Raw genomic sequence first — 12837 nt, 5'->3', positions numbered from 1 at the left:
GTTTAAGGCAATTCCTGTCAAGATACCAATGTCTTTTTCACAAATTAGATAAAACAACCCTAAAAATACATAGGAAACCAAAGAAAGCTTAAATAGACAAAGCAATCCTAACCAAAAATAACAAATCAGGAAGCTTCAAATTATACCACAGGGCAATGATAACCAAAACAGCATGGCACTGGTATAAAAGTAGATATATAGACCAATGGAACAGAATACAGAAATAAAGCCAAATACCTACAACCAGCTGACCATCGAAAAAGCAGACAAAAGTATACACTAGGAAAAGGACACCCCTGTCAATAAGAGAAAATCTAATATCCTCATGTAGAAGATTGAGTTTGGATCCCCATCTCTCACCATATAAAAAACTTACTCCAGATGAATTAAAGGCTTAAATGTAAGGCCTAAAACCATGAAAATATTAGAAGAAAAACTAAAAAAAAAGCTTCTGGACATTGGCCCAGACAAAAAAATTATGCTTGAGCCCCCAAAAGCAAATATAACAAAAACAAAAATAAATAAATGGGACTTAACCTAAAAAGATTCTCCACAGCAAAAGGTATAATTAACAGAATAAATACACAACCTGTGGAGGGGTTGTGTATTTAAATATTCACAAGTTATACATTTGACAAAAGTCTAATATCTAGAATCTATAAGAAACACAAATCAGCAAGGAAAAAAAACTCCATTAAAAAGTGGATAAAATACAGAACATTTTTCAAAAGAAGAGAAAAAAATGGCCAAGAAACATGAAAAAAAAAAGTCCAACATCACTAACCTTTGGGGAATGCAAATTAGAATTATAGTGACATACCACTTTACCCCCATTAGAATGGCCATTAACAATAAGTTAAAAAATAATAGGTGCTGATGAAAAGGGAATACTTATCAATGTTGGAGGGAACGTAAACTTGTACAGCTTCTATGGAAAACAGTATGTAGATTTCTCAAAGAACTAAAAGTAGATCTACCATCTGATCCAGCAATCCCACACCTGGGGATCTACCCAAAGGTAGAGAAGTGATTTTATCAAAAAGACACCTGCATCTGTATGTTTGTTACAGCACAGCTCACAAATGCAAAGTTATAAAACTCACCTGAGTGAGTGCCCACCAATGGATGAGCCGATAAAGAAAATGTGGAGAGATACACACACTCCTATGTACACGCATGATGGAATCCTACTCAGCTATCAAAAAGAATGAAGTAATGAACTTGGATAGAAGTGGAAGTCATTATCCTAGGTGAAATAACCCAGGAACAGAAACCAAACAAATAAATACTATGTTATGACTCACAAGTGGGAACCAAGCAATGGGTGTGCGTGGTCACCCAGAGTTACTTCAGGGTGCTGGAGACTCAGAGGGGGTTTGGGATGAGAAATTACTTGTTAGGTATAATGTACACTGTTCAGGTGACAGGTGTTTTGAAAGCCTAGACTTCTCCACCATGCAGTTCATCCATGTAGTAAAAACTACTTGTGCCCCCTAAAATTTATTTAAATAAAAAACAAAAAAATGAAAGATTTAATCATTAAAAAATGAAATAGAATGAACACAGTCCTCTTCCTACCCAGATTAACATAAATCTTCTCCCTAAAGGCCTTTTTACCTCAGTTCCCATTGCCCCCAAACACGTCTGAATTTCAACAGACCATTACACAGCACCCTTAAAAACAAGATAAGTGGTCCAAACCAAATAAGCAACCAAATAAGCTTTAGAAACAGGCTCAGATAGGACACAGATGTTGGAATTATCAGAAAGTGATAAAACAACAAGGACGGAAAAGCTAGCTATTTTTTCAGATATTTTACATCCTACCTGATTTTTTGTCTGGTTTTAAGGAAAACTACAAGTAGAATTATTGTCTTAAAATAATTAAAGAAAAAACATGTACAGAAAACAGAACTGAGGTATAAAACAAAGGAGCCTGTGAGGGAGTGGCTCCCCGTCCAGTGAGGTGGATGAAATAAAAGGTGAGTAAAACCAAACGCGTTCACCTTCTTGTAAAGAGAATCCACTTTTCCTTTGCCCAAACCTTTCACTAAGTAGTAAAAAAGAGAAGCTTCCGAGTAGAAAAAGGAAAGGCTAAAACCATAAAGATGGTGAAGGAAAGCTGGTTTTCCCTCCCATGTGCCTGCACGTAGGGACCCTTCCGCCTGTGCTCGAGGAGTAATCCTGCCCCGGTGGGGATAACTATGGTTCTCAGCCCTGGGGTAAGAAGCAGTGTTCCCTGTGAGCAGGCAGAGGGCTCTGACTAGCCTGGAATGCTCCTCCTGCAGCCAGACTCGTAACTTTGCCTCCTATGGGTCTCTTGCCTGTTTATGATCCTGTCTAATATCCAAAGGTTTGCCAGACAAGCCCTTTCCGTCTTTGAGGGACAATGTTGTTCTCATGTTTTCTGAATCATTTTAGACCTCAGAAAATGATAGGAAGATGTGAGTTGTGCATGGTCAGTTTGGCACTGCAGTGAACTCCTCTAAGGCTGGGAATGACGTTTCTCAGAGTGACCAGCTGGGGAATTCCCGTGAGCTTTGGGGGCTGGGAAGGAAGCAGAGTCATGATCAGAGGCTGTGGTGATCAGACGTGGTAACAGGTGCAAAGCTGCTTGGAGGAGCCCAGCATGGCTTTGCTCTGCTCCTGTGGCCACGTCACCTTCCGAAAGCCCCCCCACTCTCAAGAGGCCGTGGATCCTACAGAAAGAGCAGTTTCCACAAAGGGCATCTTCCATGCCCACTCCATGAGCTCCCTGCAGGGTCCCACTTGAGTGGCCCCACACAAGTACATGTGACTTTTCACATTTTTCCCACTAGTTCTAACTTGTTCCTTCAGCCATCAACCATGCCCGAGAGGTCAACAGAGGCTTCTGTCATCCTTCCATCCTCCACCATTTCATTCTGCCCTTTACGTTCTTAGATCTTTCTTTCTCGTTCTTACTCTTTGAATGTTTTGGTGATTCCCCTTCCCTGACTGAGCCCTTGTGGACATAGCAGACTTTCCAGATGTGTATTTTGCAAAAGCTTCACCCTTTGCTACCACACCCACCAGGATGGCAAAGAAGCTCCAGGTGAATGTTTGAATATGAGAAGAAAAGCACAGATGAAATTACCACTATTAAAAAAATTAGAAATGATAACCAAACACTATTTGTTCCAGGAATGCAAAGTGACTTAATATGTAAAGTTATCTTAATATATTATTTTATTTAAAACTAATATAAGGGTATACATTTTTATTTTACAATGTTCTCACTTTCAAGGTAAAGTTCAAGTTGTAGCAGAGCCCTTCACTCAAGGGTACGCAGAACACCCTTGCACTGTGCACATTAGGTGAGATCCCCCTCCCCAAATGCCTTCTCTCGTTCCTCCCATTGCCCTCCCGCCTCCCCTCCCCTCTCCCGTCTCACCCCTTCTCCTTACTAGACTATTTTTATGTTTTATCATTCATGTGAGCATGTAATTGTTTGCATATTGATTTCCTATTAGTAGTGAATAGATTGGATATTTTTTTCCATACTTGAGATACTTTACTAAGAAGAATGTGTTTCAGCTCCATCCAGGTAAACACAAAAGATGTAAAGTCTCCGTAATTCCCTATGGTTGAATAGACTCCATGGTATACATTTGCCACCGTTTGTTATCCATTCATGGATTGATGGGCATTTGAGTTGCTTCCCCAACTTGGCAATTGTGAATTAAGCTGCAACAAACATTCTGGTACAAATGTCTTTGTGGTAAAATGATTTTTGTTCTTCTGGGTAGGTTCCTAGTAATGGGATTACAGCATCAAATGGAAGGTCAACTTTTAGTTATATTATTTTAATTAACTGTGTTAAATACATGATTATGGAAGGCAGAATATTGAGATGACCCCTCATGAATTTATAATAACCCCGACCCCTGACTCTGGATGGGAACTGTAGCTTGTTTTTAACCAATAGAATATGGCAAAGATGAAAGGGTTTTGCAGGGTGATTAGAGCTTCTACTGAGATGGCTTTGAGTTTATCAAAAGATAGATCGTACTCGGTGGGCCTGACCTAATCAGGTGAGCCCTTAGGCGAGGGTCTTGAGCAGAACCATGCTGTCTTTCTCTCTTAAAAATCAGGCTGCCTTGTCAGACATAGACCTGTGGTGGGGGGCTGCATTGAAAGGACTTGAGTGTGGCCTTTAGGAGGTGAGAGTGGCTCTTGGACTATATACCTTGTAGAAAAACAGGGCTGTTAGCAATATACCTGTAAGAATATGAGTTCTGCCAACAACCTGATTCAGCTGGGAAGTGGATTCTTTCCCAGTCAGTATCCAGATAGGAGCACAACTCAGGTGATACCTTGATTGTAACCTTGTGAGACCCTGAGCAGAGGACCTAGCTAAGCCATGCCAGACACCTGACCCATGGACAATGTGTGCTGTTTTAAGTCACTAGGTGGTAGTAATTTGTTATGTAGCAATTGAATGATAATGAAATGATTAAATAACTAGATATCTCTATTGGTTAGCTATAAAATTCTATATAACAAACAAGTCACTGGGCTGTGATGGTTAATTTTAAGCATCAACTTGCCTAGATTAGGGGATACCCATATTGCTGATAAAATATTATTTTTGAGTATAGAAATACTATAATATCTCAAGAATGGGAAAAAATATCCATTCTATTCAATACTAATAGGAAATCAACACTATTAGTTTCAATACTAATAGGAGACACTCTCATCTGTCAGGGTGTTTCTGCAACAGACCAAGTAAGGAAGGTCTGCTCTCACCCAATTAGGGAAGACACCATCCAATTGACAGAGGGACCAGAAAGAACAAAAAGGAAGAGAAAAGGCAACTTTACTCTCTCTCTCTCTCTCCCAGAGCTTGGACACCCATCTTCTCCTGCCCCTGGATGTCAAAACTCCTGGCTATCCAGCCTTTGGACTCTGAGACTCGCCCCAGAAGCCTCCCAGGTTCTCAGACCTTCAGCCACACTACAGTAATCCCTGGGTCAGCTTGCAGATGGCCTATTAAGAAATTTCTCAGCCTCCCTAATTGTGACGACAGCAGGAACAGGCTATTAAAAGAAAAATTAAGAGCACTGGTAAAATTAAGAAGTAGAAAAAATAGAACCAATTACCCTAATATACATTCTCTCTCTCTCTCTCCTCTGTTATCTATCTGTCCTCTATCACTTATCTATGATCTATCTTCTATTAAATTATCCTCTATCTACCCTCTATCATCTACCTACCTATCTATATTATCTATCTATTTTCTACCATCTGTTATCTATCCTTTATCTATTAATTATCATCTATCCTCTATCATCTATTATCTATCTATCTCTGTTATCTATCTGTCCTCTATCACCTATCTATTATCTATATATCTATCCTCTATTGATTATCCTCTATCTATCATCTATTTGTCTGTCTACCTATCTATCTATCTATCTATCTGTCTATCATCACCTATTGGTTAATTTTCTCTGGAGAAACTTGCTAATACAGTTTAAGCAACAAAAACGCATTTTTCTCATTTCTGTGGGTCAGCTGGACTCTTTTTACTTTGGCTATGACTTGCAATCTGGGGGATTTTGGCCATTTGCCTCTCACTGCCATTGGACCCGAGGGCTGCATGTTCCTCTGGGCATGTTCTTCCTATGAGAACAGTAGGAGTCTAAGATGGAAAACCCAGCACAAGCACATCTTAAACTTCTGCTCACATTTCATCAGCCAGCATACAGCTGGCCAAAGCAAGTTGTACAGATTTTCCCAATAGCACAGAGAAATCTACTTTGGCTCTTGTGTCAGAAGCTGTAAGATCTCATCGCAAAACTTGTGTGTACAGGGAGGGCTGAAGAAATGGAGCAATGATGCCTTCTATCTTAATATCTGGATGGTATTTAGTAGAATCCAACACTACTGATTATAGGTAGAAAAAAAACAAAAGGGGTATCCTAACCAGGCAAAGCTTATCTATCTTCATTTAAAATGTAACATTCATTTGGCAGGTAGAATCCTGGAGAAGACATTCTGAATCAGGTTCCATGGACTTTGGTGGTCAGTGGAAACTTGTATCTGGGGGGCTGGGAGAGCCTTGAAGGCTGGGAGTCTGGGTGTGGATGCACACTTGCTTTCATCTGGAGAATAGAATTAGTATCTTTCATCAGATTTTCAAAAGGCCCATGACCTTCCCTGCACTAAAGAAAAATTCGGTAATTAAAAATCACTGCACGAAAGGCTCGTTCATTAAAATCAGAAACAATATCACTAATATTACCCAGTAAAAATAATACATAAGAGAAAATAATAGGAGAGGCTACGAGAATAGAAATGACACTATCAGTATACGTTGATAATATAATTGTTCCACTAATAAAACTTGAGTTCCTTCATTTTAAGATGCTGAAGTCATAAAACATCAGAATTCATTTACATAGTACCGTCAGCACATGCAGTGTCTCTGTGGTTTTCTTAAAGTGTTTAAAATATTGGTCAATATAAAGTTTGTTGTTATCTTAGTATTATGAAAACACAGTTTGAAAATGATTAAGATTTAGAAAACTGGCTAGTTACAAAATCAAAATACAAAAATCATTAGCTGTCCTGTATGCCAAAATAAGCAAATAGAAACTCATTCTACTTTAGTAGCATTAAATATACAGAATATTTAAATATTTTTGCACTCATAAAATATATACTGTTAAACATACAGAATACTGTATGTTTAATGCTACTAAAATAAGTATTCTGTATATTTAATGCTACTAAAAGTAGAATATACAGTATTCTGTATATTTAATGCTGTATTTAAATTTATAGTATTCTGTATATTTAATGCTACTAAAAGTAGAATTAGTTTCTATTTGGTTAGGAAGAATTCTACTTTTAGTAGCATTAAAATATACAGTATTGCTAGGATAACTGTCATGAACCTCTGTTTTATATAAGAAAATTTTAATGATTCAAAGCCATAAAAGAGTCTTTGAAATGATCAAATATCCAAAGTTCATATTAAAAAGTATATTAACTATTGGATAGTTTAAACTTGTCAATTGTTCTTATATTTATTATAGGGCTAAAGAAGATCCAACCAAAATTTCAGCAGAGGTTTTATAAATAAATTATTCATTTAATTATATGAGTGATGCATGAGAACTTGAAGCATTAATTCTAATGTCAATATGGAATGAAAAAAAATTAGTCTGGAACATTTTAAAAACAATGAGAAATGAAGAAGAATTTTCCCAATCAGATATTAAAAGAAAAATCAAGAGCACTCATAAAACTCAAAAGTAGAATGAACATACTAGATAATCCAGAAACTGAACCTAGGATATATTCCATTTTATATGCAATATGTCATATTTTGTTGACTCTAAGACAGGATTGATTCTATGACACATTATTATCCTGAGTACCAATAACAGAAGAAAACTCCCAACACGGAGTCTTAAGGGAGAACTACTAGGACATGACAAGCTATATCCTCAGTATAAAGAGCCACAAGGAAGAAATACACCGTCCAGAAAGAGGGAAAGAGATGCACGTGAGCCTTAAGCTCCACTGGTGGAGGAAAGGAACTATGTCTCCCCCGAGAACTGGAATCACAGCCAATATCTACACTCGCAGTGTTACAGTCTGCAGTGAAGTCCAGAGCTTTGGGCTGTAAGTCTTGGGTCCACAGTGCCCCTAGGTTGTATAGAGGCAAATGTAAATCTTCTCTGGATGCCCCAGCCTTCAAGCCAAGCCAACAAGACCTTCAGATACTGGAGACTGAACAAGGTGGTACAGACTTCAGAGATGCTAGCACAGGAAAAGGGTCTATTTTAGAAGCAGAGGACTGTGGTAATGGACAACCCATACCTGCGGACAAAAGGTGAAGACTAACTTGGTGAACAGGAGTGGAAACGTAGCTTAGCAACTTGGGAAATTAAATAACACCACCCAGACCAATGATAAAATTAAAAACCTGAATCCTTATAAGAATTAGAAGAAAACACAAATCCAAGAGTGGGAACTACCACTCTAGCCATGGAATATAAAAGGCAATGGATAAGGGGCAGTGCCTGTGGCTCAAGAAGTAGGACATGGGCCCCATATACCAAGTGTGGCAGGGTCAAGCCTGACTCCGGCCAAAAACTGCAAAAAAAAAAAAAAAGCAATGAATAAGTATTGATGTATTGGATTAAAACAAAATGTAAAATTTCTATATGTCAAAAGTGACTTTGAATAAATTAAAAGTAAAACAAAATGTAAAATTTCTGTACATTAAAAGTGACTTTGAATAAATTAAAAGCAAACAAAACTTGGAGAAAAAAAAGAAAAAAACCTAGTTGTAATTTCATGGCAAAAAGAGGATAATAACCTTGTAATGCCCAAACTGTTTGATATGAGCAGGAATCTCCTCCGTGGCAATTTTTAAACTAGTGAAAAGATTAGAAACAATTAGAAAAAGGAGGAAGGAAATTATGACTTATCTGTACTGGAAATAGTTTTTGAAGAAAATTTATTGGCACAGGAAAATTCTTTAAAAATGTTAAATGAAATAAAATAGGATCTAAATTATAACCAGTGTACACCGACGTATTTATATATCTACATATATCTCTCCTGGTATATATGAGTATATACCTGTATTTTTGTACACACACACATACACATATGCACAGAAACAGCTAAGAAGATAAACTTGTATGCTAATAGTGGGTATCTGGGCAGTGACATTACGGATGATGACAGATTCTGTATTTGCCAAGTTTTTCTCATGGAGTTAGTATGTTAGTTTTCTACTGCTGCTGAAACAAATTCTCACAAATTTGGTGGCTTAAGAAATAAAAACATATTATCTTAGCAGTCTATCAGTTGCATGGGGCTGAACTCCCATTACTAGCAGGGCAGTGTTCCTTTCTGGAGGCTCCAGGGAGGGCCTGTCTCCATGCCTTTTCTGGTGTTCAGGGCTGTGGCACTCCTTGCATGTTTTGGAACCTTCCTCAGTCTTCCAAGCCAGCAACAGAGGAGTGAGTTCTTTTCATGTCATATTTTTTTTTCCAGATTAATATGAGGGTATCAGTGTTTTCATCATTAAGGCAAAGTTCAAGTTGCAGTTGAGCCCTTCACCCAGAGGGTGCTGTATACCCTGACACTGCGCATGTTAGGTGAGATCCCGCCAATCACCCTCCTGCCCCCTTCCCTCTCCTTCCTCTCCCCTCCCTCTCACTAGACTATACTTGTGTTTTTCTTTCCTGTAGGCCTGTAGTTGTTTATACATTGGTTTTATATTAGTATTGAGTACACTGGATACTTGTTTTTCCATTCTTGTGATACCCTACTAAGAAGAACATGTTCCAACTCCATCCAGGTAAACACATGAAAAAATATGAAATGCTTCACAAATCTGGGTGTCATCCTTGCACAGAGACTATGCTAATCTTCTCTGTATTGTTCCAATTTCAGTATATGTGCTGCTGAGAACAGCACCACACCACATCTTCCTGAGCAATTCTCCATCCTTAAAATCTCTCTCCGACCCAGCCAGAAAGGTTCTTTGCTTTTCAGGACACAAGTGATTAGGTTGGGTCCTCTCAGATAATCAGGGTAATTTCCTCACTTCAAGGTCCAAAAATTTAACCACATTTTCAGTCTCCTTTGCCATGTAAGGAGACTGGGGACTAGGCCTGGACATCTTTGGAGGGTGGGGAGACATTATCATGCTTACCACAGTTAGTATTATTTTAATATTTAAAACACACATGTACTTTATGTAAGAGAAAGAAAAGAGGCATTTATTGTCTTTATCATCATTACCAACATCCACATTTTTATCACAGTCACGAATCAAGGTTTTGGAAATACAGCTTCCTTTAGATCAGTGGTTCTCAACCTTCCTAATGCCATGGCCCTGTGGATCGAGACCCACAGGTTGAGAACCGCTGCTTTAGATCAAGGGTCTACAATCTAGAGCCCACAAGCTAACTCCAGCCTACTGCATCATCTTTTATTTATCTATTTATTTACTTTTCCTTTTTGAGGTAGAGTCTCACTCTTTCACCCTGGGTAGAGTGCCCTGGCGTCATTACAGAGGACAGCCACCTTAAACTCTTGGGCTCAAGAGATCCTCTTGCCTCAGCCTTCCCAATAGCTAGGACTACAGGTGCCCATCACCATGCCTGGCTAGTTTTTCTATTTTTAGTAGAGACGGGCTCTCACTCCTGCTCAGGGCTGGTCTCGAACTCCTGAGCTCAGGCTATCCACCTGACTCAGCCTCCCCAGGCCCCACCTGTTCTTGTAAACATTTTCTCAGAATATAACTAATCCCATTTGTTTACGTATTATCTATTTTTGTATCTTGTGCTCAGCAGCAGACCTGAGTCATTGCAAGGCTGACCCCTGGAGCCATAAAGCCCAGCGTGTGCTATCTGACCCTTTATCAGAAGAAGTTTACTCACTCTTGCTTTAAATGATCACTTCTTAATCTCACATGAAAACTAAAAATAGGCTTAGAAGAGATATCTTTTTATTGGAGTAATGGCAGGGTCTCCAGGCAATCATGCCCATCCTACCTTTCAGACAGAAGGCACTCAGACCCAGAGAAGGTTCCCAAGGCCACATGCTGAGCCTGGAGAAAGCTGCTGGACTGAGGCTCCCTGCGTCTCAGCCACCCCTCTGGCTTCAACATCTTTTCAGCAAGTACCAATCCCCAGGAATGCACTGACCTATTCAAAGTTTTGGGGGAAAAAAAAAAAGTAACAGCAAATGCATGATGTGCCTTACCTGTGGCTGCACATAACCTCCTGTGAATGGTCCTGATGCCAGGGTTCCATGTCTTGTGGTCCAGGGAGGTTTTGTTTGATTCGCAGCCAGCACCGGTGTACCTGTGACTCCAGCTGGTGGCCATGCAGGTGGGAGAGTCTGGAGAGATACTGGGGGAGCGTTGTTTCCAAAGACTCACTCTTCCAGCCAGCCTGTGAGCTCCAGCTGTGCCAGGGCTAAGAGGGGGCCCAGTCCAAGTACAGTGACGGCACTGAGAGGAACCTCCGTCATTACCAGCCCCGCATGGCTATGTTGTCCTTTTCTGAGCGGTGGCACTGGGTCAGTGGTGCTGTCACTGAAATTAAAAAAAAAAAAAATTAAAAAAAGAAAAGAAAAATGCCCATAATTTCATTCCGGAGATTACGGCTGCAGACAGTTTGCAATCCAGCCTCATGTTGTTCCACTGTGCAGATGAACCTGAGTTTAACTCACCCCTTCCTGCTCAACATGTAGGGATATGAACCGTGTAGTGTGCTCAGATGGGCGTCCTTGCCATCAAATCACTGGGCACTCGCACCAGGAGCTGATGGGCGGGGGAGTTTTAATTCCAGGAAGATGAGCACCTTAGGCTTTTAATACACAGGGAAAAGTTCTCTGCACCTGTGCCTACCTCGCCTGCAGATCAAGTGTCCTTTAGAAATAGTGATGGCTTCCACCTGTCGGGTAGGTCCCAGAGCATTCCTGCAAACATCATTTAACTTTAACTTTACAGGGACCCTGGAAAATGGACATGGATTTTTAAAAGGGAGGAAACTGCATAAGGTACATTTGCCCAAAGTTACTCCACGGGAGAACCGAGGCCAGGAGTTGAGACTTGCACAGCAGGCAGAGAGGGCCGGCCACAGGGGTCACTTTAAGGCCTCATCGTCCTCAGACACCCCCCCACCCCCGCCATCAGACACATTAAAATGTACACACACCCTACATAATTTATTCATAACATATGTAAGAGTTCATTTGCTGTTGCTTGGCTGACAAAGAATGTGACATTGTGGATACATTTAAATATTTATTGATTTCAGTTTCGTCGGGCGTTGCAGGTTATTGGTCTGTTTGCCCTCACATCCTTCCCCCCACCCCTCCCTCCCTCCCTGCGCTGATGCCCGTAGCCCTGGCCCTCCGCCCACGTTCCTCGTCAGCTGCCTCCTTTCTGGGTTTGGCCAGTGGGACAGTTAGGGAAAGAGGAAAGAAAAATGAGGGTGTTGTCCCCGCATTTGGGTACCAGTTTTATTTCTTCTGTGTCTGCCTCCCCACTGGTGAGCCTGTGACATACCCAGACCCTGCCGTGCGGCCCTGCCCACTGGTGAGCCTGTGACATACCCAGACCCTGCCGTGCGGCCCTGCCCATTGGCGAGCCCGTGACGTGCCCCAGACGCTGCTGTGCGGCCCCGCCTGCCCACCCGTGAGCCCGTGACGTGCCCCAGACGCTGCTGTGCGGCCCCGCCTCCCCACCCGTGAGCCCGTGACGTGCCTCAGATGCTGCTGTGCTGCGGCCCTGCCCATTGGCGAGCCCGTGACGTGCCCCAGACGCTGCTGTGCGGCCCCGCCTCCCCACCCGTGAGCCCGTGACGTGCCCCAGACGCTGCTGTGCGGCCCCGCCTCCCCACGGTGAGCCCGTTGCGTGCCTCAGACCCTGCTATGCGGCCCCGCCTGCGCACTGGTGAGCCCATGACGTGCCTCAGACGCTGCTATGTGGCCCCGCCTGCCCACTGGCGAGCCTGTGACGTGCCCCAGACGCTGCTGTGCGGCTGCGCCTCCCCACTGGTGAGCCAGTGATGTGCCCCAGACGTTGCTGTGTGGCCCTGCCCACTGGTGAGCCCATGACGTGCCCCAGACATTGCCGTGTGGCCCTGCCCACTGGTGAGCCTGTGACCTGCCCCAGACGCTGCTGTGTGGCCCTGCCCACTGGTGAGCCCATGACGTGCCCCAGACATTGCCGTGTGGCCCTGCCCACTGGTGAGCCCGTGACCTGCCCCAGACGCTGCTGTGTGGCCCTGCCCACTGGTGAGCCCATGACGTGCCCCAGACGCTGCTGTG

At 42.0% G+C, this 12837-nt stretch overlaps 1 non-coding gene across 1 annotated transcript; it reads right to left on the bottom strand.

The window, feature by feature from the left end:
* Window positions 1-9361: 9361 nt before the first annotated feature.
* LOC111727990 lies at window positions 9362-9468 on the bottom strand. The gene has a single exon (XR_002775416.1). It is a non-coding gene; the product is annotated as a U6 spliceosomal RNA (small nuclear RNA).
* Between the last annotated feature and the right edge of the window lie 3369 nt (window positions 9469-12837).

Source organism: Otolemur garnettii, unplaced genomic scaffold (genome assembly GCF_000181295.1).
Source record: "Otolemur garnettii isolate 467f Iridium unplaced genomic scaffold, OtoGar3 scaffold00135, whole genome shotgun sequence".
NCBI lineage: Eukaryota > Metazoa > Chordata > Mammalia > Primates > Galagidae > Otolemur > Otolemur garnettii.
This window is presented reverse-complemented; position numbering and strand designations above follow the sequence as displayed.